We start from the raw sequence: 24846 nt of genomic DNA, 5'->3' as shown, positions 1-24846 counted from the left end.
TCTCTATATATTATAAAGCTAAATCATTTAATTGTATATGGTGTACTGTCTGATATTACCTGGTACTGATTTGTAATGGGGGAACACATCACACAGCATTCACACAAACAAGAGGTTTTGCACTTCAGATTTCACATGTTTGGCAGGGCCAGAGACTTTCTTTCCCTAGATTAATGCCGCCGGCCAAACCTGACAGTTCCATAAACAAACAATAACTATCTAAAATAGAAGATGAAGAGCCCTTGAAAGTGAGTTCAGAGGTTGTGGGAACATTTCAGTGATAGGGCAAATGAAGTTGCTTCAACCACTTCCTCTGGCAGTTGATATAACATAGATACCACCCTTTTTAAAAGTGCCCCCTTGAGTCCCTCTTAAATCTTTTCCACCTCACCTTATACCTGTGTCTTCTAGATCTTGATTCCCCAGTTCTAGGAAAAAGCCTAAGTCCATTCACCCTGTGTTTCCAACCCTCATGATTTTATATACCTCTCAGTCTCGAAGGAATAAAGTCCTGGTGTGTCCAACTTCTCCTTATCATTCAGTCCTTCAAATCCTGGCTGCATCCTTGTAAACCTTCTCTGCACTCTTTCCAGCTTAATAATATTTTTCCCATCACAGGGTAACCAAAACTGAACATGGTATTCCATGTGTGGCCTCACCAGCATCCTGTACAACCACACCAGGATCTCCCAACTTTTATGCTCAGGCCTTCTTCACCACCCTGAATACCCATGACTCCATTTTCAGTGAAAGTTGTTCTTGTATTTCAGGTTCCCCATGTCCCTGCCATTCATTGCAGAAGTACTACCTGGACTTGACTTTCCACAATCCAACACCTTGTATTTATCAGAATTAAACTCCATCTGCCAGGACCTAGGAATGCAAATGGAATTTGATCTTGGAGTAGATCAAAATCTCCATCAAAAAAACTCAATCATTTTTGTAAGACATGATCTCCCATGCTCAATTCCTTATTGATGTGTCCGGGTATGCAGATGACACCAATATTGCCAGTATAGTGGACAATGAACAACTAAGGTTCCAACAAAAATATGGATCAGCTGTGAAAGTGTGCAAAGGAACACCAAGTGGAAACTAAACCACAGGAGTGACAGGATCCTGGAGAGTATTGAACAGGAAGACCTTTGGAATTGAAGTACATAGTTCCGTGAAAGTGGCAACACAGATAGACGTGGTTATGGAGAGATTTGTCTCTGTCTATGTCAGTTAAGGTACTGAGAACACGAATTGGGACACATCAGCATTTCGTACAAATATATGGTTAGGCTGCATGGTGTGTTGCATGAGTTCTGGTCACCACACTATAGGAAGTTGTGATTAAGCTAAACAGAGTGCAGACAAGATTTATAAAGATGTGGGCTTGAGTTATATGGGCAGATTGGATATGTTGGGTCTGTTTTACCTGGAACGAAGGAAGATGAGAGGAGTTAAATGATACAAGGCATTTATAGGATCAATAACTAGAGTGTGTTTCTCATGGCAGGAGTATCTAAAACTAGAGGACACAGGTTTAAGATGAAAAGGAGGGGGTTTAAAGGGATCTAAGGGGTAAGTGCTGGACATAAAGGACAGTTGGTATGAGCTGCCAGAGGAGGTGGTTAAGGCTCAAACGGCTCGGCTCATTCAATTACTGGTCCGGACCAGAGTACGAGGAAATATGGAATTAGTACAGGTAAGAGGGATTAGTATGGATAGGCACAATAGTCAGTATGGCGTATTTCTATGCTATGTTTGGGGTTATGGAGTGTTCAGGGAGGGGTATCACCTCCAGTGAAGGGGCTTGTCATTTCCATTCTGAGGCAGCTCATTCACCTTTGGTCCTCACTGAACACTCACTCTGACCGGTTGCTCCCAGTAGCTGTTTGCATGCAACAACAGCCGTACCCCGGTACACCACTTCGCCAGGCCGGCTAAACCAGGTGAGGGTGGCCAGCAGCCTCATACCCTAGTGAGATGGGACATGCCTGTCCTAGTATGTGAAGACAGCTCTGGCGGACTGGGTGGATGAGATCTACATGAAATCCAAAGGCCAAGAAGGCAGTACTGCTACGCCCCACAGAGAGCAAAGGGTGTAGAAGACCTCATGGTCATCCACTGCAACCAGAGAAAACCCCAGTTTGTGATGCTTGCTCGTACCACAGGACTTGGACTTCTGAGGTCGAGAGAGTGGTATGCCCCAGCACAATGGCTTTTCCACTAGGTTCCAGAACAGTTACCACCCTTCAACCATCAGGCTGTTGAACAAAAGGTGATAACTCCACTCACTTGCTCATCCATTGAGATGTTCCCACAACCAATGATCTCACTTTAAAGGCTCTTTATCTAATTATTTCATGTTCTCATTATTTATTGCTATTTATTTATATTTGCATTTGCACAGTCTGTTATCTTCTGCATGCTGATCTTACATTGATCCTGTTATAATTACTATCCTATAGGTTTGCTGAGTATGCCCACTAGGAAATGAATCTCAGGATTGTATATAATGACACATATGTACTTGGAAAATAGCATTTACTTTTCTTTTCTTCCCATTTGAACCTCCCGCACAGGTTCCCTGTCATTGTCCCCTCCCCCCTCCAAGGTGCATTACCACCACTCTCGGAACTGGAGTGAGGGTCAGGATATTTCAGTCCTATATCAGAATCAGGTTTAATATCACTGGCATATGTTGTGAAATTTGTTAACTTTATGGCAACAGTACAAAAAAATACATGATAAATAAGTATAGAGAAAAACTGAGTTACAGCAAATGTACATATGTCTATTAAATAGTTAAGTTAAAATAAGTAGCACAAAATAAGAGGGGAAAAAAAGTAGTAAGTTAGTGTTCATGGGTTCAATGTCCATTTAGAAATCTGCTGGAGGAGGGGAAGAAGCTGTTCCTGAATTGCTGAGTGTGTGTCTTCAGGCTTCTGTAGCTCCTGATGGTTGCAGTGAGAACAAGGCATATCCTGGGTGATGGGGGTCCTTAACAATAGATGCCACCTTTCTGAGGTACTGCTCCTTGAAGATGACTTGATACTACAGAGGCTAATACCCATGATGGAGCTGACTAAGTTTACGCTCTTTGCAGCTCATTTCAATGCTGAGCAGACCTTCCCCCTCCCCCTCCCCATACCAGTTGGAATGCTCTCCATGGTACATCTGTCGGAATTTGCAAGTAGCTTTGGTGACATGCCAAATCTCCTCAAACTCCTAATGTAATATAGCTGTTATTGTGTCTTCTTTGTAGCTGCATCATTATGTTGGGTCCAGGACAGATCGTCAGAGATGTTGACACCAGGGAACCTGAAACTGCTCACTCTTTCCACTTCTGATCCCTCTATGAAAGGGAAGATGGCCTCCACCAGCTATTTTTTCCTGTTCTTGGAGATTACATTAATTTAAAATTTATTTTGTCTGATGATTGTTTAAGAGCCTCCACTCTTTTTATTCCCCTTGTGCTTTTATCACATTTGGCCTTTTAATTTCCTAGCTCTTCCTCTTTGCTTTATGGTTTCAATTAAAATGAGTCCTCAAGGGTACCTTCATGGCATTTAAACAGAGCGTGAGATGAGAGAAAACAATAAGTGGTCTGGTGAATTCTCTATATTAAACTTTTTTTTTGGCAAGACCTTTCAGGAAGAATACTTGTGCAAATGCTCCAATATTAATTATTGACTTTTCTCAAGACTTTTTTCTCATCTCTGTCAAATCATCTAACCATTTCTAGCAGTAAGCAGGAATAAATGGATGCATTTGTTCATAAGTCATGCTTTTTAAAAAGCGTTAGCCTCTGACATTTCCAATTTTCATGATCTCCTTTAAAAGACTGGTCTGTGTCTGTTTATAAAGTATTAATTACAGCTTTCACATTTGATTTACCAGCTTCACACAGGATGTAGAATTCCCAGGGTAAGTTTTACAATGTGTTTTTATACAGTACAAAACTGATTTTCAATGCTTTTGCATATCTAGAAACTCAATTTTCCAATGGCATTTTCTATTTTACATAAAATCTTTGACAATTATTCTCTTGTTCAGCAGAGAATATTCAAAGCCAAACTAAAGAAATGCATGCAACTGGCTAAGAGCCATGTAAACAGAAAAAAAAAAATCTGAAATGAAATTGGATAATGTTAGAAATGTTCAACAGATGGGCAGCATCTGTAAAAAGAGTAACAGTTAACGTTTTGAATCAAACATAACTCTTTCTCTTTCCGAAGATGCTGCAAGACCTGCTGAGTATTTCTGGTATTTTCTGATTCTGCAAAGCTAGAAACATCTTCAGATCAATGAGCAACATTTGGGATCAACCAGGTATGGTGTCAACAACAAGGTGATGCTCTACCAGAGTTGCGTTCTGTCCACCCTCTTATACGGGTCAAAATGCTGGTGCATGACAGAGAGTGACCTTGCCAAGCTATCATCATTCCACACCAGGAGCCTCCAGAATATCATCAGTATTTTCTGGCTAAGAAGGATATCCAACCATGCCCTACTCTTTCAGTGTCATCAAGAAAACATGACCACAATCATCAAGGCGAGCCATTGAAGATAGACTGGAAATGTGGTGATAAGAGAGGCCAACCTTAGCATCAAAACAGCATTTTATTGGACCCCAGAGGGCTGAGGAAATGTGGGGGACCGAAGACAACTTGGTGCCATACCATAGAGGAAGAAACAAGGACCCTGAACCACACCCGAGGTACAATAGAGAAGATGGCCAAGGACAGACAGATGGAGACCTTCAATGCAACCGTATGCGCCAAAGGCGTAATGGGCAGTAAGTAAATACGGTGATTCTTGAAATCAACTGACCAGAGGTAAACAACACTTGGGGTCCCAGGAATCAAAAACATTGAGTCTTTTGCAAACAATGAGGTTCTGCACATCCCAATCTAGTTGGTGTAATCTTGGTATTTATTGAAGGCAGCTGTGTACATACATCTATTGATGTTTCTGAACACATCTTCAGTGATGTTCCCAGAATCATCGGGTGTTTTGGGTCTTTCAACATCATACAACCTCCTCCAGCTGACCCAGCCGGGGCTGATCAGACCCCAGCTTGTGTCCAGATGGCTATCTACTTATGACTCCATGGCTGCCCTCTTTTGAGCCACAGCCATCTTGAGGCCCTCTCTGCCGCATCGGTGGTACTGCGGATGGCTCTCCTCTTCCTCTCTCCCTCGATGCCCAAAATGCTGAAGGCTCTAACTAAAGATCAACCCCTCCCCCTTCGCCGTTGCCTCCAGAATTTGGTTAACATCTTCATCAAACTGTTTCCACAGTGAAGTCATGTTAGCTGCAGGCCATTTGATTCGCCTCCTGTTAGACTTCATGTTAGAGGGATTAGTTTGCAACACTTGGAGGTTCCGGGCACTATGGGGTGACTCCGGGCCTGGCCCCTCCTTCGTCTCACCAGGTTGGACACCTGCGCGTTGTGCTGCTCCTGCTCCATGAAGATATTAAAGTGCATATACTTTGATATTTTTAAAAATCCAGAAATACGGCTGGATTGTTTTCTATTATTAGATTTCTAATGTTGGTTCTCAGGCTTATTGGTCTGAATCCTGACTTTGGTTTAAAAGTACTGGAGGAACTCAGCAAGTCAGGCAGCATCTATGGAGGGAAATAAACAATTGGCATTTCAGGCTGAGACCCTCCTCAAGGAAGGGGGAAGAAGCCGGAATAAGAAGGTGGGGGGAGGAGGAGTACAGTACAAGCTGGTACGTGATAGAGGGAACAGAATCTGGGTGAGTACCTGTCAAAGAGTCGAAGAACGCAGAGATCACAGAGGGGGAGCAGTGAGAGAAGGAATTACCTTCACATTTCGACCTCTGGAAGCATTTAGTTCACAATACATGAAACCCCAGAACTACCGACCAATGAGGTGGAAGCTCCTGTTCTCATTGGTGCTTACTATTCATGATAACGTCATAAAGAGGTGACAATGAACATTGAAGACTAATCCTTTAAGGTGCCACATTCAAATTATTTGCACTATGGTCCTTGTGATCAGGAAAGATTAACGGGGCCCTAAAAGAAAAGTAATTCTACTATAGATGGCCTCAAGCCCTGCTGTAAAAGGAGGAGGTTTGGACATGGGGCTAGCAACCCCATCCCATAAAAACATGGAGGGACAGGAATGGCAACAGAAGCTCCAAGGGCTTCAATCCTGGGACAGAATCCTCACCTAGTAAATGTATACTGTTGTGTAATGAAAGCAGAAGCCACGGAGTTAATTAACCTTCTTACGACTGTTGGAAACCACTGTTTTTATAATAATATTTTTTATAACGGTGTGTGGTTGTTCGTCCCCACTCACTGGCAGAAAGTGGTATAGCAGCTAAACTAACAGTTTATCACCTTTCTCACTTTTCATTGGCTAAGTATTAGCACATGTGACACAATCGTTTTTATTATGTATCCTATTAACTATTTTATTCCTTTCTAAGGTTTTTTTTATCTTTTATTATTTATAAGTGATGGATTTTTCAGAGGCACCATCTCTATTCCTTTGGTCTTTGCAATCATTCAGCCTCAGCATTGTTTCTTAGCTCTTTTAGTTTGAATTGAATTGAATTGTCTTTATTACTTACTTCCTACATATACATGAGGAGTAAAAATCTTTACGTTACATCTCCATCTAAATGTACAATGTGCAATTTATAGTAATTTGTGATAAATAGTATGTACAACAGTACAGTCAATGTAACATAGAAATACAATTGTATCAGCATGAATTAATCAGTCTGATGGCCTGGTGGAAGAAGATGTCCCAGAACCTGTTGGTCCTGGCTTTTATGCTGTGGTACTATTTCCCGGATGGTAGCAGCTGGAACAGTTCGTAGTTGGGGTGAATCAGGTCCCCAATGATCCTTTGGGCCCTTTTTACACACCTGTCTTTGTAAGTGCCCTGAATAGTGGGAAGTTCACATCTACAGATGTGCTGGGCTGTCCGCACCACTCTCTGCAGAGTCTTGTGATTGAGGGAAGTACAGTTCCCATACCAGGCAGGGATTCAGCCAGTCAGGATACTCTCAATGCTCTTAGTAGCTGCATATTTGTGGAACTCTAAAATAAACAATCATTAGAATTAAGACTGCTCGCCATTTTTGACTCCCAGAAGAACCCTGAAGATCAGAAAGTAAACAGAGATGCAACGCAGCCTTGGACAGAGGACTTTGATCAGCTGCCGTCACTGGCCTATGCCCCAGAAGGGATGATGGAAGAAGGGGAAGAAGTAAAAAAGAAGATTCTTTCTGAAAAAATTGGCGATATGAGAAAGTAAACAATATTTCAGGGACGAGAGAGAAAGTTTTATTTTAAAAGGAGACTGAGAACACAATATACTGTGCTAATGTTCAATTGATATTTGTAAAATCTAAACTCAGCATTGCATTATTCAGCCCAGTGGGTTGGCGCTAATGCTTCACATCAGCTTGCTCTGAACTGTAACAGTGCATAATTTATTATATCTCTTTGTGCACTTTCCCTTCTGTGTATCCACAGGGGATCAAAGGAGGCCTTTTAGTTTAAATCATTAGGCTAATGGGTGGTGAAGCATTGCAATCTAGTCCAATGTATCGATGAATCAAGAAAATAATCTTGTTGTGTGTGGCAGATGGATAATTCTGGGTTCCCATTTCTAATTATTATTAATCCCTGCTAGAAGAAAATGCTTGAAAATGGATGTCTTGTGAAATCTCAGTTGGACCTGTCTGCCTGGAATTGTGCTGGAAAGGGATATCGGAACCAGAATCACTGTAATGCCAGTATGTGAAACAGAACAGAATTGATTGTGGTTTGATGTTGAGCATAAAGTCCAGTACAATACCATAACAGACACACAATAGCAACCAACAATTCACAAGACAACTGTGCAAACAGCCATAAGCAATCAACAATTCGCAGAATGGCCACGTGCAAATATCAATAATCAAACGTAAATACATACGGACAGAACAAGGAAAGCAGGAAAGACCATGAAATGGATGTTGTGCATGGACAGTTAAGGCAGACATCCCACCTCTCCCGCAAGCTCCGGGAGTCTCCCGCATATTGATAGCGACTCCATGATGCCCGCAAATTATACACCATATCCTGGAAATCAATTTTTTTTAGAGGGAAAGGGAGAGTGGGAGCAGGAACGGGAGAGGGAGAGGGGGAGCGAGCATCCTGATTGGTCTCTCTTTGTGCTAAGTAGACCTATCAGTTTTCTCTGTGGGTGGGCTTTACAGTCGACCTCAAAAATAATGACAGTGTTGCTTGCTGCACTGTTTGCAACAGTGACTTTTCTATTGCCCACGGTGGGTTAAAATGTAAAAGACATGTTGAGGTGAGTTTAACAGGTGTCATTCGTTCATTAGCATAGCTAACGTTATTTAAACTAGCTGGCTGGCTGCTAAGGAGCTACTCTATTGATGTCCTACGTGATGAGGCCAAACTCCCTGTAGACTTGCTTAAAGTTGTAATAGAATAAACATGATAATATAATATAATATAAGTACATATTTTAATGTCACATTTTCTGTATATACCCAACTTGGTTTACAGATTAGACAAAATCACTAAACAAAGTATTACATACACCCTTGGAGGTCGACCGGGGGTGGGGGGGGTGGGGTGCGGATATGGGGTTGTGGGGGGGGGGCGGGGCTGCTACATCCCTGAAATGAGTTTTTGCAGGGTGGGATGTCTGGTTAAGGTATTACACCTGAGTGAGTTGCGTTTTGTTGAGAAGCTGGAGAGCTACAGGAAAGGAGCTTCAGAGATGACGTGTTGTCCTGGTGGTGATGGGCTTGTAGTGTTTGGTGAATAGGGTGACTGCTAGGGTGGGTGGGATCTGCAGTAATTTCTTTCAGCTCTTTTCTTTGCTTTGGTGATGGACAGGTCTTTTAAGGCCAGGCAAGGGGATTTTATTTGTATTGCACTTTTCAAACACAAGGCAGTTCACAAGTGCTTTACATAGAACACCATATAAAAATCAAACATCAAATTTCAGACAACATAAAGAGAATAAAATCACACATAAAAATAAAGCAATAAAAGTTACAGTGCAGGAGATTCTAATTAAAAGCTACAGTGAAAAGAAAAGTTTTAAGCCTCGATTTAAAAGAGCTTCAAGTTGGGGCTGACTTCAGATCCTGAGGAAGGTTATTCCAGAAATGTGGAGCATAGTAACTAAATATTGCTTCACCGTGTTGAGTTTTGACCCTGAGGATGATAAGCAGACCCACCCCAGTCAACCTGAGAGCTTGGGAAGGTTTATAATGCAGCAAGAGATCGGAGATGTATTTTGGCCCTCGACCACTCAGTGCTTTATAAACCAGTAGTAATATTTTAAAGTCAATCCTTTGATGGACAGGAAGCCAGTGTGGTGATCTGAGAACTGGAGTGATGAGTTCTACCTTCTTGGTCTTAGTGAGGACTCTAACAGCAGCGTTCTGAACGAGCTGCAGCTGTCTGACAGATTTTTTACAGAGACCTGTGAAAACGTCATTACAGTAGTCAAGCCTACTAAAAATAAATGCATGGACGAGTTTTTCTAGATCTTGCTGAGACATAACCCCTTTAACTCTGAGTATATTTTTAAGATGGCAGTAGGCTGACATTGTAATTGCCTTAATGTGGCAGCGAAAATTCACGTCAGGTTTCTGGCTTGGTTTGTGGTCTGTAACAACAGGAATTCAAAGTGACCATTTCCGACACCTCCCTCCCCTTTCTAGATCTTTCTGTCTCTGTCTCTGGAGACAGCTTATCCACTGATATCTACTATAAGCCTACTGACTCTCACAGCTATCTGGACTATTCCTGTTCTCACCCTGTCTCTTGCATCCCCTTCTCGCAATTCCTCCGTCTCCGCGGCATCTGCTCTCAGGATGAGGCTTTTCATTCCAGGACGAGGGAGATGTCTTCCTTTTTTAAAGAAAGGGGCTTCCCTTCCTCCACTATCAACTCTGCTCTCAAATGCATCTCCCCCATTTCACGTACATCTGCTCTCACTCCATCCTCCCGCCACCCCACTAGGAATAGGGTTCCCCTGGTCCTCACCTACCACCCCACCAGCCTCTGGGTCCAACGTATTATTCTCCGTAACTTCCGCCACCTCCAACAGGATCCCACCACTAAGCACATCTTTCCCTCCCCCACTCTCTCTGCATTCCACAGGGATCGCTCCCTACGCGACTCCATTGTCCATTCGTCCCCCCGATCCCTCCCCACTGATCTCCTTCCTGGCACTTATCCGTGTAAGCGGAACAAGTGCTACACATGCCCTTACACTTCCTCCCTTACCACCATTCAGGGCCCCAAACAGTCCTTCCAGGTGAGGCAACACTTCACCTGTGAGTCGGCTGGGGTGATATACTGCGTCCGGTGCTCCTGATGTGGCCTTTTATATATTGGTGAGACCCGACGCAGACTGGGAGACTGCTTTGCTGAACACCTACGCTCTGTCCGCCAGAGAAAGCAGGATCTCCCAGTGGCCACACATTTTAATTCCACATCCCATTCCCATTCTGACATGTCTATCCACGGCCTCCTCTACTGTAAAGATGAAGCCACACTCAGGTTGGAGGAACAACACCTTATATTCCGTCTGGGTAGCCTCCAACCTGATGGCATGAACATCGACTTCTCTAACTTCCGCTAATGCCCCACCTCCCCCTCGTACCCCATCTGTTACTTATTTTTATACACACATTCTTTCTCTCACTCTCCTTTTTTTCCCTCTGTCCCTCTGAGTATACCCCTTGCCCATCCTCTGGGTTCCCCCGTCCCTCCCCCCTGTCTTTCTTCCCGGACCTCCTGTCCCATGATCCTCTCGTATCCCTTTTGCCTATCACCTGTCCAGCTCTTGGCTCCATCCCTCCCCCTCCTGTCTTCTCCTATCATTTTGGATCTCCCCCTCCCCCTCCCACTTCCAAATCCCTTACTCACTCTTTCTTCAGTTAGTCCTGACGAAGGGTCTCGGCCTGAAACGTCGACTGCACCTCGTCCTAGAGATGCTGTCTGGCCTGCTGCGTTCACCAGCAACTTTGATGTGTGTTGCTTGACTTTTAATCGTTTTTTTTTTGGCACCAAAAACAACTATTTCAGTTTTCTCTTTTTTTAACTGGGGGAAATTTTGGCTCATCCAATCTATGATTTGGTCAACAGAGTTTTTTAGTGATTAAATGGGGCCATAGTCCTTGATGACACTGTTACATAAATCTGAGTGTCACTGGCATAATTATGGTAAGATATTTTGTTGCTGATCATGATTTGAGCTAGAGGAAGCACGTATATATGAAACAGAAGGGGCCCTGATAGCCAATAATCTTCTCTGCTGAGGCAATCTGGAATTGGAGAGGGAGGAGGCGCCATTCAGAAAAGACAAGACAGGAAGATCAATTGCTTGGATCCTGGATTTAATGTCCGGTTAACTGAAATTATGATTAATTACTTGGTTCTGTACTGTAGTGTGATTTATTTATATGATTTATATCTGTTTCTATTATTAGCCTGGGAAGCCAAATTATGCTGAACAGAATAACATTAGTCGTAATAAACCCCAGCCTAGGAATTGGATTGCTTAATTCCATTTTTTTGACACAGGTGAACATTGTTGGGTGCAAAATCCCAAACACTATTCACATTCAGGAGACTTGTGTCTCCCTACCATCAGGTACACACCAATGACATCACTTTATACTAAACACTGATTTTTGTCCTTTTCTGGAGCAGAAATGGGTACATGACAATTATCATCTGACAGTCTCAGAGAAACTGGTTCAATGAATTACTGCTCTTCTGTTCTTTAAAATATCGTTCCATAGACATCTAGAAATCTGACTGGACAGTTTTGCAAACAGCTGCAGACGGCATAAACACCTTCCAAAGTGGAAAGTGTGATAGAGTTGTATCACCCCGGTTAAGATGTTACTGCTAATGCTGTTGAGTATTTCATCTAATAGCTTTCTGCAGAAGCAGTGTGTTCTGCCGAAGACAAGGGGTTGTGATGTTCAACTTAGGGATGTTGAGTCAGCCAATCAGGATAGTGGAATTGGGAGAAGGTTCCAGAAACAACTGGGGGGGGGTGAGGTTTTGTGAGGGCACTGGTCTGGGTCAAAATCATTTTGGCGGGAGGTGAAGAGAGAAGGAGATTAAGAGGACTGGCCATAGGATTCTAAACAAATGGCATGCGCGATTCGATGGAGCCTAAGATGGGAAGTTCCACTAGTAATCAGTGAACAGGAGTTGTGAGTAACAGGACACATCCAGCTTTTGGAAGATATGAGCTCCAACCTTGCATGCATTTGACTGGTTTAATTATAATGGGCCTTTTATTTTTTCTTTCTTCTTCAATAACTGTTTAGTTGGGCTGACGTTTATAAATACACCTTCTTTATAATTGTATGCAGTGTACAACCTGCTATTTCTTGCTGATGGATAATTGTATGTGAGCAGTATTTACACAGTATTGGTTCAGCTCAAAGTCCCAATGGTGGAAACATCCCAACTTCCCAGTTTGGTGGGACCCAAGTCATCCCGATCCAAGACATACGAAGTTTTTCGGAAGGTAGTTTTCTCACGGCTGAGTTCAGTGCTGTTTACCAAGGGGCTAATGAGCTGTGTCTCCAGAGATGCCCAGTAAAATGAGGTTTCATTGTGGAGGCCCATCCAGGATTTGATTCCCTGAATACTGTGTATTTGCTGTAAGAACTGATTAAGTGGTTTGTGTGTTTAAGCCTGTGTTTAAACTAGTGCCCAGGAAAGTGATGAAGATACTTGATTATGGATGCTGCTAAGATGAAGCTTTGGTGTGATTTGGTGAAATTATCTGCAATTAATGCTTGTGTTCTAAGCAGGATGGATATCCACAACCCAGACAAATTGTTGATTGGGTTTTAAATACTGTTAAAGTATTAGGGAAAGTTACCCTCGTTGAACGGCGTTTTTTCAATCAGCTGGTAAGGATGTTGTGTTAGTGCAGACTAGCAAGAACGTGAAGGGAGTGGTTCTGCCTGGTGCAATTGTGGCACGTGGAGAGGCAGGGCCTTGGGCGTTACTCTTAGAGAAGAGGGGAGTGTGGCCGAGGGAGAAGAATTTGAAGAGGAGTTTCCTGCAGCTGAGGGTGGAGACTTTAAAGACAAGTTGCCCTTGTTTTTGCAAAGTGAGGGGAAGGAGTTGTCTGATGTGAAAGGCCTACTGAGTCCTTCAGCTGGTGGTGAAAGTTGCGAGCTGGTATCGGCAATTTCATCCCTGGTGGATAAATGGCAAAGTGCACCGGCGGACAGCCAAAGTTATCGTAGGCAGAGAACATGCTCGGCAGTGAAGCCCACCCCCAAGACAGTGACTGGCAGAGAGTCTAAAAGGTCTGGCTGCTGAGGTGCTGAGGTCCTTAAACACAGAGAACCCATTTGCCACTTCCGCAGGGTACATGCAAGAGTTAGAAAGCATTTTTGGTATGACTAGAATCCCAGTGGAGCTTATGACGGGGTTTAGGCACGTTTCAGGAGAAAAGGGAGAAACTTCCTGCCTACATTTTTCAGTTGGAGAGACAGCTACTTTACTTGTGGCATAACGGGGCCATTCAACTAGCAGATGTGAATCAGTTAGGACGGACCAAGTGGCAAAGTGCGTACAGTCACGTGACGTGATTGCTTTAAGCCTCTGAATGTCCTGTAGGACGCATCCCCCTCACTTGTTTGTTGAGCTGATCAGAGGAGTAAGCGATGGAGGAGCAGGAGGCCTCAGTCAGCAGCACAATCTTTGGTAGTAGCCGCCATTGCTGAAGCAACCCCTGATGCCACATAGGCAGGGGTCTTGCAGGATGTGTTGAAAGATCTGAGAGTTGAGGTATCTCAGTTGATAACAACTGGTCCTGCCACCAAACATGACAAGGCTGATAGGGAGCTGGACCCTCCAGTGGGACGTACTAAGCAGAGGTGTTTTCTGTTACAACTGTGGTGAGGACAGACATTTCAAGTGGGAGTGTAAAGGGGAGGAAAACCTTCGGAAAGTGAACCAACAGCGACTTAAAGAGAAGGGGAAGTCGGGAAACTTCAGAGAGACCCAGTAAAGGAATGGCCTGGTATCTCAGAGGGAACACGTTGCAATCAATGTATTAAGGAACACACCAAACTGCGAAACCCTATTCCTGAAGACTTAGTGGGGCCAAGCTTCAGTGTATCCATAGAGATTGAGGGTATTTATGCTAAAGCCATACGTGACACCGGTCCTCAGGTTACTCTGCTGTACAGATCCGTCTACAACTGGTATATGACACATCTACCATTGGCACCACGCAGGGCATTAGAGCTTTGGGGCCTTAGTAGTGATGACTACCCACAAGATGGTTACTTGTGATTGAAGCTGGAGCTTTAGGAAGCAGACCTTGGAGTAGCTGAGGCCCTTGATATGTTAGTGTTGGTCTGTCCGGACCCAGTTGAAAAGGGTGAAGCTTCCATTCTTGTGGGAACAAATACTCTTATTGTGAAAAGGCTAGTTGGACCCTGCAAGGAGAGAATTGGAGAGAGATTTCTAAAAGCCTTGTCCATTCTCTGATGTTCAGAGCTGTTTTTGAGAAAGTGCAAGCCCATCCTAGGCTGGAAGATGAGCAAAAATTGACAGTCCAAATCCGTCACGTTATGGCCTGGGGAAGTAGCTAGAGTGATGGGAAACCCCAAATTTCCTGGAGTGCCCGACGCCAAGGCTCTCCGGGTGAATGCTCCGGAAGACCATGAAGAGGAGTCACGCTTACTTGCTGCGGTACTGGTGAGACCTAAACCACAGAAACTGTCGGCTGTACACGTAAACTGGATGACAGTGAATGTCAGGAACACCTCAAAGAGAGACAGGTCACCCTCAGGCGTGGGGTGACGATGGCACATCTTTTCCCAGTGACCTTAATGTCAGTTTTCCTGTGAGATAACCGGGAGAAAGAGACAATCTTCCCAGATCAGGAAAGTTGACAGCCAAGTCATTCAACTTTGGCAACTTCCCGGTACCTGGGGGTTGGAAAAGGAGACTGCCAGAGAAGATATTAAAGTTTGAAGATGTCTTTTCTACTTACAAGTTTGATGTCAGTTGTTCCAAGGTACTTGCCACACCATCCGAGTGACAGAAGGCACCCCTTTCAGAGAAAAGTCTTAACAATTAGCACCAGCAGAGGTGGAAGACGTTCAGCAGCATCTGTTGAAACTGAACAAAGCTGGGATTATCACTGAGTCCAGGAATCCCTATAAGTGGTGGTGAGGAAGAAGAATGGGAAGGTATGAATGAGTTTTGACTATTGGACTCTGAACTGGTGCACAGTCCCTGACCAGTTTACTGTCCCCGGATCGAGGATGCGCTGACCTGCCTGAGTGGAGCAAAATGGTTCAGTGTGCTGGACCTCAGGAGTGGGTGTTATCAGATCTCCATGAGTGAGGCTGACAAAGAGAAGATGGCATTCATTTGTCCACTTGGATTCTTTCAGTTTGAAAGAATGTCCCAGGGCATATCAGGAGCACCAGCTACTTTCCAACATGTCATGGAGAAGACTGTTGGGTACATGAACTTGCTTGAGATACTGGTGTACTTGGACGATCTCAAAGTGTTCAGGTCCACCCTGTAAGAACATGAGATGAGGCTACTGAAGGTGTTAGGCCGCCTGAAAGCTGAAGGGTTAAATCTGTCACTGGACAAGTACCAGTTCTGCAAGACATCTGTCAACTACATCAGGCACATAGTCTCACGGGATGGAGTAGCTACAATTCCCTCCAAGATAGACGCGGTGACCACATGGCCAAGGCCCAAGAATGCGAGCGCTCTACGCTTGTTCCTTGAATTCTGTGGGTACTATCGGAGGTTCGTGAAGGACAACGCCAAAGTGAGTCACCCCTTGAATCAGCTTTGGTGCGGTTACCCTCCCTTGGGGAAGAAAGGGAGGAGGATGAGAGGAGAAGGTGGTAAAATTTATCTCAGCCCTTTGGAGACAGATGGAATGAAAAACGTGAAGAGGGCTTCTGGTTGCTGAAGGAGGTGCTGACTAAAGCACCTGCGTCGACCTTTGCAAACCCCCAATTGCTGTCTGTACTGCATACAGACAACAGCCATCAGGGTATAGGGGATCCTCTATATCAGGACCAGGGCCTAGGGTTGAAACCTGTCTTTTTTGTCAGCAGGAGTCTGTCACCCTCCAAGCGAAACTATGCCATGCACAAATTGGAGTTTCTGGCATTGAAATAGGCTGTGATGGATAAGTTAGAAGATTCTCTATATGGTGCCAAGTTCAACGTGAGGACTGATAACAATACACTGACTTATATTCTGACCTCAGCAAAATTGGACACCACAAAGTTGGTCGGCGGCATTGTCTGCTTATGATTTCAGTCTGAAGTACCGGCCGGGGAGCCAGAATATTGATGCCGATGCATTGTCCTGACATATGCATGAAGGGCTGGAAATGGATGGAGAGTGGGAGAGCGTTCCTGCCTCTGGAGTTAGAGCAATGTGCCAGTTTTCTGCAGTGGGGAGATCAGGGGTAAGGTTATGGCAGGATGGAGCTCTGGATCATTTGGGAGCTTCTGGTTACTTCATTCCACAAGCTTACGAAAATCGGACCGCTCCGAATACAACGGAGTTGCCTGAGTTGAGTCCTGGGGAAGTGGCAGCCGCTCAGCGAGATGACACGTGTATAGGTGCTTTCTGGTCAGCTGTTGCAGAAGGGGATGTGGCACAAGTTGAAAATACAAATCGCCCTACCATACCCCTACTGATGAGAGAATGGAACAAACTGGAGTTGAGGAACCAGGTTCTAGACTGGTTCACGTCTTGTCCATACAGGCCTTGGCGTTCACAGTTGGTGCCACTTGAGAAACATCGGAGGATTGTGTTGAAGTCACTTCATGATGATTCAGGTCATTTCGGATTTGCCAGACTGCTCAGAGATCAGTTCTGCTGGCCCCGAATGAAGCCCAAGGTTGCAGAGAACTGTACGTCCTGCATTCGATGTACTCAGAGGAAGTCGCAGCTCCATTATCCCACTTAGAGCGCGGGGCCACTTGATTTAGTATGTATGGATTTCCTTTTCGTAGAGCCTGATTCCAGCGGCACTGCAAATATTTTGGTCACTACTGATCACTAAACCAGATACGCTCCAGCCTTCTCTACAAAGGATAACAGGAAGTCTACCATAGCCAAGGTGTTATGGGAAAAGTATTTTGTTCATTATAGCCTTCCAAGAATACATGCAGCGATCGGGGAAGTAATTTTGAGAGTAGGCTCACACGTGAGTTACTGGGCATCCTTGGGGTCAAGAAGTCAAGGACTGTGCCCTATCAACCTCAGGGTGATCCCTGGCCTGAAAGTTTCAATCGGACATTGTTAAACATACTCAGAACTCTGGATATCAGCAAGAAGAGTGAATGGAGTCAGCATATTGGGTAGTTAGTCTACTGCTACAACTGTACACAGAATGAAGCTACTGGATACTCGCTATACTATTTGATGTCTGGCATGAAGCGAGATTACATGTAAATCTCTGTTTTGGGACTGTCAGGGAAGACTTGCCACAGAATATGTACCTTAAGTATGTGTCCGACATGAGGAAGGAACTGCAAAAGGTTTATGAACTAGCACAGATCTCTGCTACCAAGCAGAATCAAGGAAACAAAAGAAGATATGATCAAAAGATTAGGTTCTTCCAACTGATGCCTGGAGACAGAGTTCTAATAAGGAACTTGGTGCTACCAGCAAAGCAAAAATTGGCTGACTGCTGGGTGGTTACACCTTGTGTAGAGGAGAGTCAGACGCCAAATGTGCCAGTTTTCTGGATGGAACCAGAGAATGGGAGTGGACCCAGAATCACTTTTTACCTCTCGGGCAGGAGGTACATGTTGACCTAGAGCATGACATGGACTATACACCTGGTAGGAGAACTCTTTGCCGAAGGGGGAGAACAGAAAGACAATCAGTGGAGAGACCTGCGTGCTATACAGGCTCGGAGGATGAGGAAATGGGGGTGTAGTATATGTTACCTTATGCAAACTCCCCAATAATTGATGAAGACATTCCTGAACTTCCCCATGCTGACTCGAGGTAGCGGGGGAGGGGGAGGATTAGCAGTGGACGAGCTAGACAATGAAAGGAAGCGAGGCTCCAATGTAATTGGGGATGAAGTTGAGCTCAGTCAAGTGACAGGGGGGACCAAAGTTGCCAGAAAGCACGAGTAATAGACAGGGGGAGGCATCCCCAAGTAGACAGGGAAGATCCCAAGGAGTGCCTGAAGTTGAAGGTGGAATAAGGAGGTCTCAAGGAGTCAGGAAGCACCCAGACAGGCTGGCCTATGACTCGCCGTGAAACAGAGGCTTGTGTCTTTTGATCGCTCAGTATCACCCTACTACATTACCAGAGAGGGAAGAGGCTGCTGCTGTGCTCGGAGAATGTTGCCCAGATTCTCTGCATTTTGGATGTAGACTTGGACTATAAATGATTTTTTTTCAGTTTTTGAGTTTTTATATTGTGTTTTTCACCCAATCTTTCTTGTTTTCTTGTGGGGGGGGGGTCGATGTGCCTGTTCCATTTTGTTAGATTTTTGAGCGGGAGGGATTTGGGCATTGATGTGACTGTTTGTTTTTTGTGCGGGGAGGGGGGATTTGAGGTTGATGATCGTATGGCTGTTCTTTTCCTGCTATCCTCTTGTGACTGGTAATTTTTGTTTTAAATAGTGTAGTTGTTTATATAATACTATTTGAAATGTATAGGTTTTATAGTTCCTTATTCCAACAGATATGGTGGACATGGCAGGGGTAAACATAGGGATGTCCACGAGGGACATGTTTTTGTTTGCAGGCAGCCTGGCCGCTGTGACCAAAGATGCCCTCAGGCCCAGACAAGTTTCGGTAGACATGGGCACTCACATGGGCTCCAGCTATGCCTGCCTCTTCATTAGCTACATCGAGCAGTCCATGTTTGAAGCCTTCCCTGATGATACTCCCCAACTCTTCCTCTGCTACATTGACAACTGCACTGGTGCTGCTTCATGTGTCTACTACGTCTCTAACTTCCACCCTGCCCTTAAATTCACTTGTTCCATCTCTGACACCTCCTTCCCCTTTCTCAATCTCTTTATCAAACTGTCAACCAACTGATTCTCAAGGTTACGCCATCTTCCCACTGCCGTAATAGCGATAGACCATTCATGCCTCCTCACTAATCTCCCTCCCGACACTTATCCCTGTAAGTGGCCTAAATGCTACAGCTGCCCAAGCACCTCCTCCCTCAACTCCATTCAGGCCCTCAAACTGTCCTTCCATGTGCGGCACACTTCACCGGCATATCTGCTGGAGTTGTCCCTTCTGTCTGGTGCTCCTAATGCAGCTTCCTCTACATTGGTGAGCCCCATTCTAAATTGGGGGACCACTTAATTGAGAACCTCCACTCCAACTGCCACAAACGGGACATCCCGGTGGCCAAACATCTTAATTCTAATTCCCGGACCCTTTCTGACATGTCGATCCACGGCCTCCTCTTGTGCCAAGATGAGGCCACCTTCAGGGTGGAGAACCAACACCTTATATTCTGTCTGGATAGCTTCCAACTTAATAGGATGAATATAAATTTCCCTTTTGAGTAAAAAAATTCAACCAATCCCCTTCTCTGTTCCCCACTCTGACATTTTACCACTTCTCATCTGCCTTTACTTCCCCCTGGGTCCCCTCCTCCTTCCCTTTCTTCTACGGTCTACTGTCCTCTCCTATCAGATTCCTTCTTCTCCAGCCCTTGACCTTACCCACCCACCTGCCTTCAGCTATTACCTTCCAGCAAACCTCCTTCCCCTGCCACCATATTTTTATTTTGGCATCTTCTCCCTTCCTTTCCAGTTCTGAAGAAGGGTCTGGGCCCAAAACATCAACGGTTTATCCATTTCCATAGTTTTGCCTGGCCTGCTGGGTTCCTCCAGCATTTTGTGTGTGTTGCTTTGATAATATTCTCCACTTGTTATCAGACATTTGCTATAAATATTTACACTGACTCTCCTTAGGAGTAGCACATGACAGTGGACAATTATAGAAACTACGTGGGTTTCTTACCTCTTCGGAACTCCGATAAAACACGATGAACCATGAGCCTTTTCCTGCTTTGCAGTTCCTTACTCCAACGATGCAACTCATACTCGCAGGAAGCATGAATTAACAAGAGCGAACAAATGAGCTGACTCCTTTGCTAAGGCAGCAACAGCAGATCTTTATGGCCACATAGCACCCCAGTGTGATCAGATTGCCAATACTTTCCAAGTTCTTTTGGTGAACTTATACAATTACAGCGTGATGCATCAGAGGCTGAACAGACCTTATGGACTAAAACAGACTATGTGCAAGGCTGTAAATGATTATAGATATAATGGATAATGAGAGATTCTTGACCATAGCAGGATCCAGATTTACACGCAGCATCAATGAAGAAATATTTTTATTTGTTTGTGGAATGTGTAAATCTCTGTTAACAGTGGTACCCATTGTCCATCCATAGTTGTCCTTGAACAAAGCAAGCAATGAAGAGATTATCTTTTCTCAACAGTGTAGGTAGTTTAAATCTATAGATGCAGGAAATCTTCAATAAAACAGAAAATAATGGAAAAGTTCAGCAAGTCAGACAGCACCTATAGTGAAAAGATACTGTTAAAGTTTCTCAGTCCTTTTTTCCTTTTGCAGTTGTATGAAATAGTCTACACTATCTATAGATGCTGCTTGACCTGTAAAGTATTTCCTGGGATTTTGTGTTTTTACAACCATGTTGGTAGATCTTCAGCACATGTAGGCCAGGTCAAAGTTCAAAGTTAATTTATTATCTAAGTACTTACATAGCACCATATACAACTGTGATATTCATTTTCATGCAGGCATACTCAATAAATCCATAATTGAATAATAACCATAACAGAATCAATGAAAGACTGCACCCATCTGGATGTTCAACCGGTGTGAAAATGACAACAAAATGTGCAGATAGAAAAAGAAAGAAATAATAATAATAAATAAATAAGCAATAAATATTGAGAAGGTGAAATGAAGAGTCCTTGAAAGTGAGTCAACGTGTTGTTGGAACAGTTCAGTGGTGGGATGAATGAAATTATCTTCTCTGATTCAAAAGCCTGATGATTGAGGGGTGTTAACTGTTCTTGAACCTGATGGTGTGAGTTCTTGGGCTCCTGTACCTTCCTGATGGCAGCAACAAGAAAAGAGCATGTTTGGGTGGGAGAACCTGATGATAGATGCTGCTTTTCTGCTAAAGTTCATGTAGATGTGCTCAATGATGGGAATGGTTTTACACATGATGAACTGGGCCATATTGTTACGTACCCCGTAACTGGGTTGCCAAACCAGCAGAAATGGATCACTCAGTTGAAGTCTGGATTACTAGAACTAAGAAAGTTTTATTAAAGAAACAAGCAACACAGTGATCGAAAGGATGATAAATGCAACAGTTCAGCAGTGATAAACACACATGTGCACAGAATTAAGATAACAGGATCAATCAAGCTCTATCGTTGTCTAGTGGTAAATGACCAGTTTCAAAGTGACACAAAGTCCAGTTCAATTTAGTTCAGTTCGCAGTAATCGTTGCCATGGCGATGGACAATGTGGCGGGGAAGGAGAGAGAACAAGAACGACTGATCATTCAGACACGGCTTCCACTCACAGACCCGCGATATTGCTCACAAGCAGCTTTCGGGCGAGTCCTTTGTGATGTCACCTGGGGTCACCGACTGTGACCCCTCCTCCAGATGCGGTCGATCCTCTGCAGTGAACCCGGCACCCAAGCAAGGGCGGACACACACCGGGTTCCCGCTGATCGTACCTTTCCACCCTGTGCATTTATGGCCCGGTACTTCCCACCGATTTGTGAGAGGCGCACCGCTTCCAGGGTCTCGTTACCTCGAGTGTCCTGTGTCCTGCCTTAGAAAACCTGTCCCTTTTTATCCCCCTGCTGGGGTATCACCTGTCCATCATTTCAAACAGTTCAGGGTTCAAAGGGGGAGCCGCTCTAGACAGCTCTCTCTCCCGTCCCTTCATTACACATCTCCAGATCGCCTGTCCATCACTTCAAACAGTTCAGGCTTCAAAGGGGGAGCCGATCTTGACAATACCCAGACTGATGGCTCCTTCATTAACACCTCCAAATGCTGCTTCATTGTGTGCCCTATCTCTCCCTCCCCTGAGGACAGGTGACAGACCAACTGCTGATGCCACTGGTGCTAGCCCAGGCCAGCAAACACCTTAATTCATGTGTATTCTCGTCACAATATCTTTTTGCAAGATTTTTCATTTAAGGGCATAGATGTTTCCATACCAGGCTGTGATGTAGCCAGTCAATATACTCTCCACCACACACCTATTGAAGTTTGTCAAAGTTTTAGATGTTATGCCAAATGTTCGCAAACTCCTAAAAAAGTAGAGGTGCTGCTGTGCTTTCTTTGTAATTGCACTTGCATGCTGGGTACAGGACAGGTCCTCTGAAATAATAACATCAATTTAAAGATGCATTTTCATGAGAAGAAAATAAAACTATTGGGGAAAATGGTATAGTATCTGTCACATGGCTCATCACACTTTCAAACCACACAGAAGTATAGAGCAGAATACCAATTCCATTTAAAAATCTTTATAAATGCTCTAAACTTTATTTGGAAAGGATGGAACAGTTGCATTATACTTACTCCAGAACTGATTCTGCCGGCAACATATTCAAAGCAGAATGAGCATGTGCAATCTTCATTTTGATCCAAGTTGGGGTAGGACATTGTCGACTGACGTTTAGTAGAGCAATCATCTGAGTCGAGTATGGTCTTCCATTAAAAAAGCATTAAAAAGGGCCACTTTTCAGCATAATTGTATAAGGGCTAAGAGAGTTGTAAAAGAGCGCCTGAAGGCTTTGTGTGTCAATGCAAGGAGCTTTCGTAATAAGGTGGATGAATTGAAAGTGCAGATTGTTATTAATGATTATGATATAGTTGGGATCACAGAGACATGGCTCCAGGGTGACCAGGGATGGGAGCTCAACGTTCAGGGATATTCAATATTCAGGAGGGATAGACATGAAGGAAGGGGAGGTGGGGTGGCGTTGCTGGTTAAAGAAGAGATTAACACAATAGAAAGGAAGGACATAAGCCAGGAAGATGTGGAATCGATATGGGTAGAGCTGCGTAACACTAAGGGGCAGAAGATGCTGGTGGGAGTTGTGTACAGGCCACCTAACAGTAGTAGTGAGGTCGGAGATGGTATTAAACAGGAAATTAGAAATGTGTGCAATAAAGGAACAGCAGTTATAATGGGTGACTTCAATCTACATGTAGATTGGGTGAACCAAATTGGTAAAGGTGCTGAGGAAGAGGATTTCTTGGAATGTATGCGGGATGGTTTTTTGAACCAACATGTCGAGGAACCGACTAGAGAGCAGGCTATTCTAGACTGGGTTTTGAGCAATGAGGAAGGGTTAATTAGCAATCTTGTCGTGAGAGGCCCCTTGGGTAAGAGTGACCATAATATGGTGGAATTCTTCATTAAGATGGAGAGTGACATAGTTAATTCAGAAACAAAGGTTCTGAACTTAAAGAGGGGTAACTTTGAAGGTATGAGATGTGAATTAGCTAAGATAGACTGGCAAATAACACTTAAGGGATTGACGGTGGATATGCAATGGCAAGCATTTAAAGGTTGCATGGATGAACTGCAACAAATGTTCATCCCAGTTTGGCAAAAGAATAAATCAAGGAAGGTAGTGCACCTGTGGCTGACAAGAGAAATTAGGGATAGTATCAATTCCAAAGAAGAAGCATACAAATTAGCCAGAGAAAGTGGCTCACCTGAGGACTGGGAGAAATTCAGAGTTCAGCAGAGGAGGACAAAGGGCTTAATTAGGAAGGGGAAAAAAGATTATGAGAGAAAACTGGCAGGCAACATAAAAACGGACTGTAAAAGCTTTTATAGATATGTAAAAAGGAAAAGACTGGTAAAGACAAATGTAGGTCCCCTGCAGACAGAAACAGGTGAATTGATTACGGGGAGCAAGGACATGGCAGACCAATTGAATAATTACTTTGGTTCTGTCTTCACTAAGGAGGACATAAATAATCTTCCAGAAATAGTAGGGGACAGAGGGTCCAGTGAGATGGAGGAACTGAGCGAAATACATGTTAGTAGGGAAGTGGTGTTAGGTAAATTGAAGGGATTGAAGGCAGATAAATCCCCAGGGCCGGATGGTCTGCATCCCAGGGTGCTTAAGGAAGTAGCCCAAGAAATAGTGGATGCATTAGTGATAATTTTTCAAAACTCGTTAGATTCTGGACTAGTTCCTGAGGATTGGAGGGTGGTTAATGTAACTCCACTTTTTAAAAAAGGAGGGAGAGAGAAACCGGGGAATTATAGACCGGTTAGCCTAACGTCGGTGGTGGGGAAACTGCTGGAGTCAGTTATCAAGGATGTGATAACAGCACATTTGGAAAGCGGTGAAATGATCGGACAAAGTCAGCATGGATCTGTGAAAGGAAAATCATGTCTGACAAATCTCATAGAATTTTTTGAGGATGTAACTAGTAGAGTGGATAGGGGAGAACCACTGGATGTGGTATATTTGGATTTTCAGAAGGCTTTTGACAAGGTCCCACACAGGAGATTAGTGTGCAAACTTAAAGCACACGGTATTGGGGGTAAGGTATTGGTGTGGGTGGAGAGTTGGTTAGCAGACAGGAAGCAAAGAGTGGGAATAAACGGGACCTTTTCAGAATGGCAGGCGGTGACTAGTGGGGTACCGCAAGGCTCAGTGCTGGGACCCCAGTTGTTTACAATATATATTAATGACTTGGATGAGGGA

Source organism: Mobula birostris, chromosome 6 (assembly GCF_030028105.1).
Source record: "Mobula birostris isolate sMobBir1 chromosome 6, sMobBir1.hap1, whole genome shotgun sequence".
In the NCBI taxonomy this organism is placed as follows: Eukaryota; Metazoa; Chordata; class Chondrichthyes; order Myliobatiformes; family Myliobatidae; genus Mobula; species Mobula birostris.
This window is presented reverse-complemented; position numbering follows the sequence as displayed.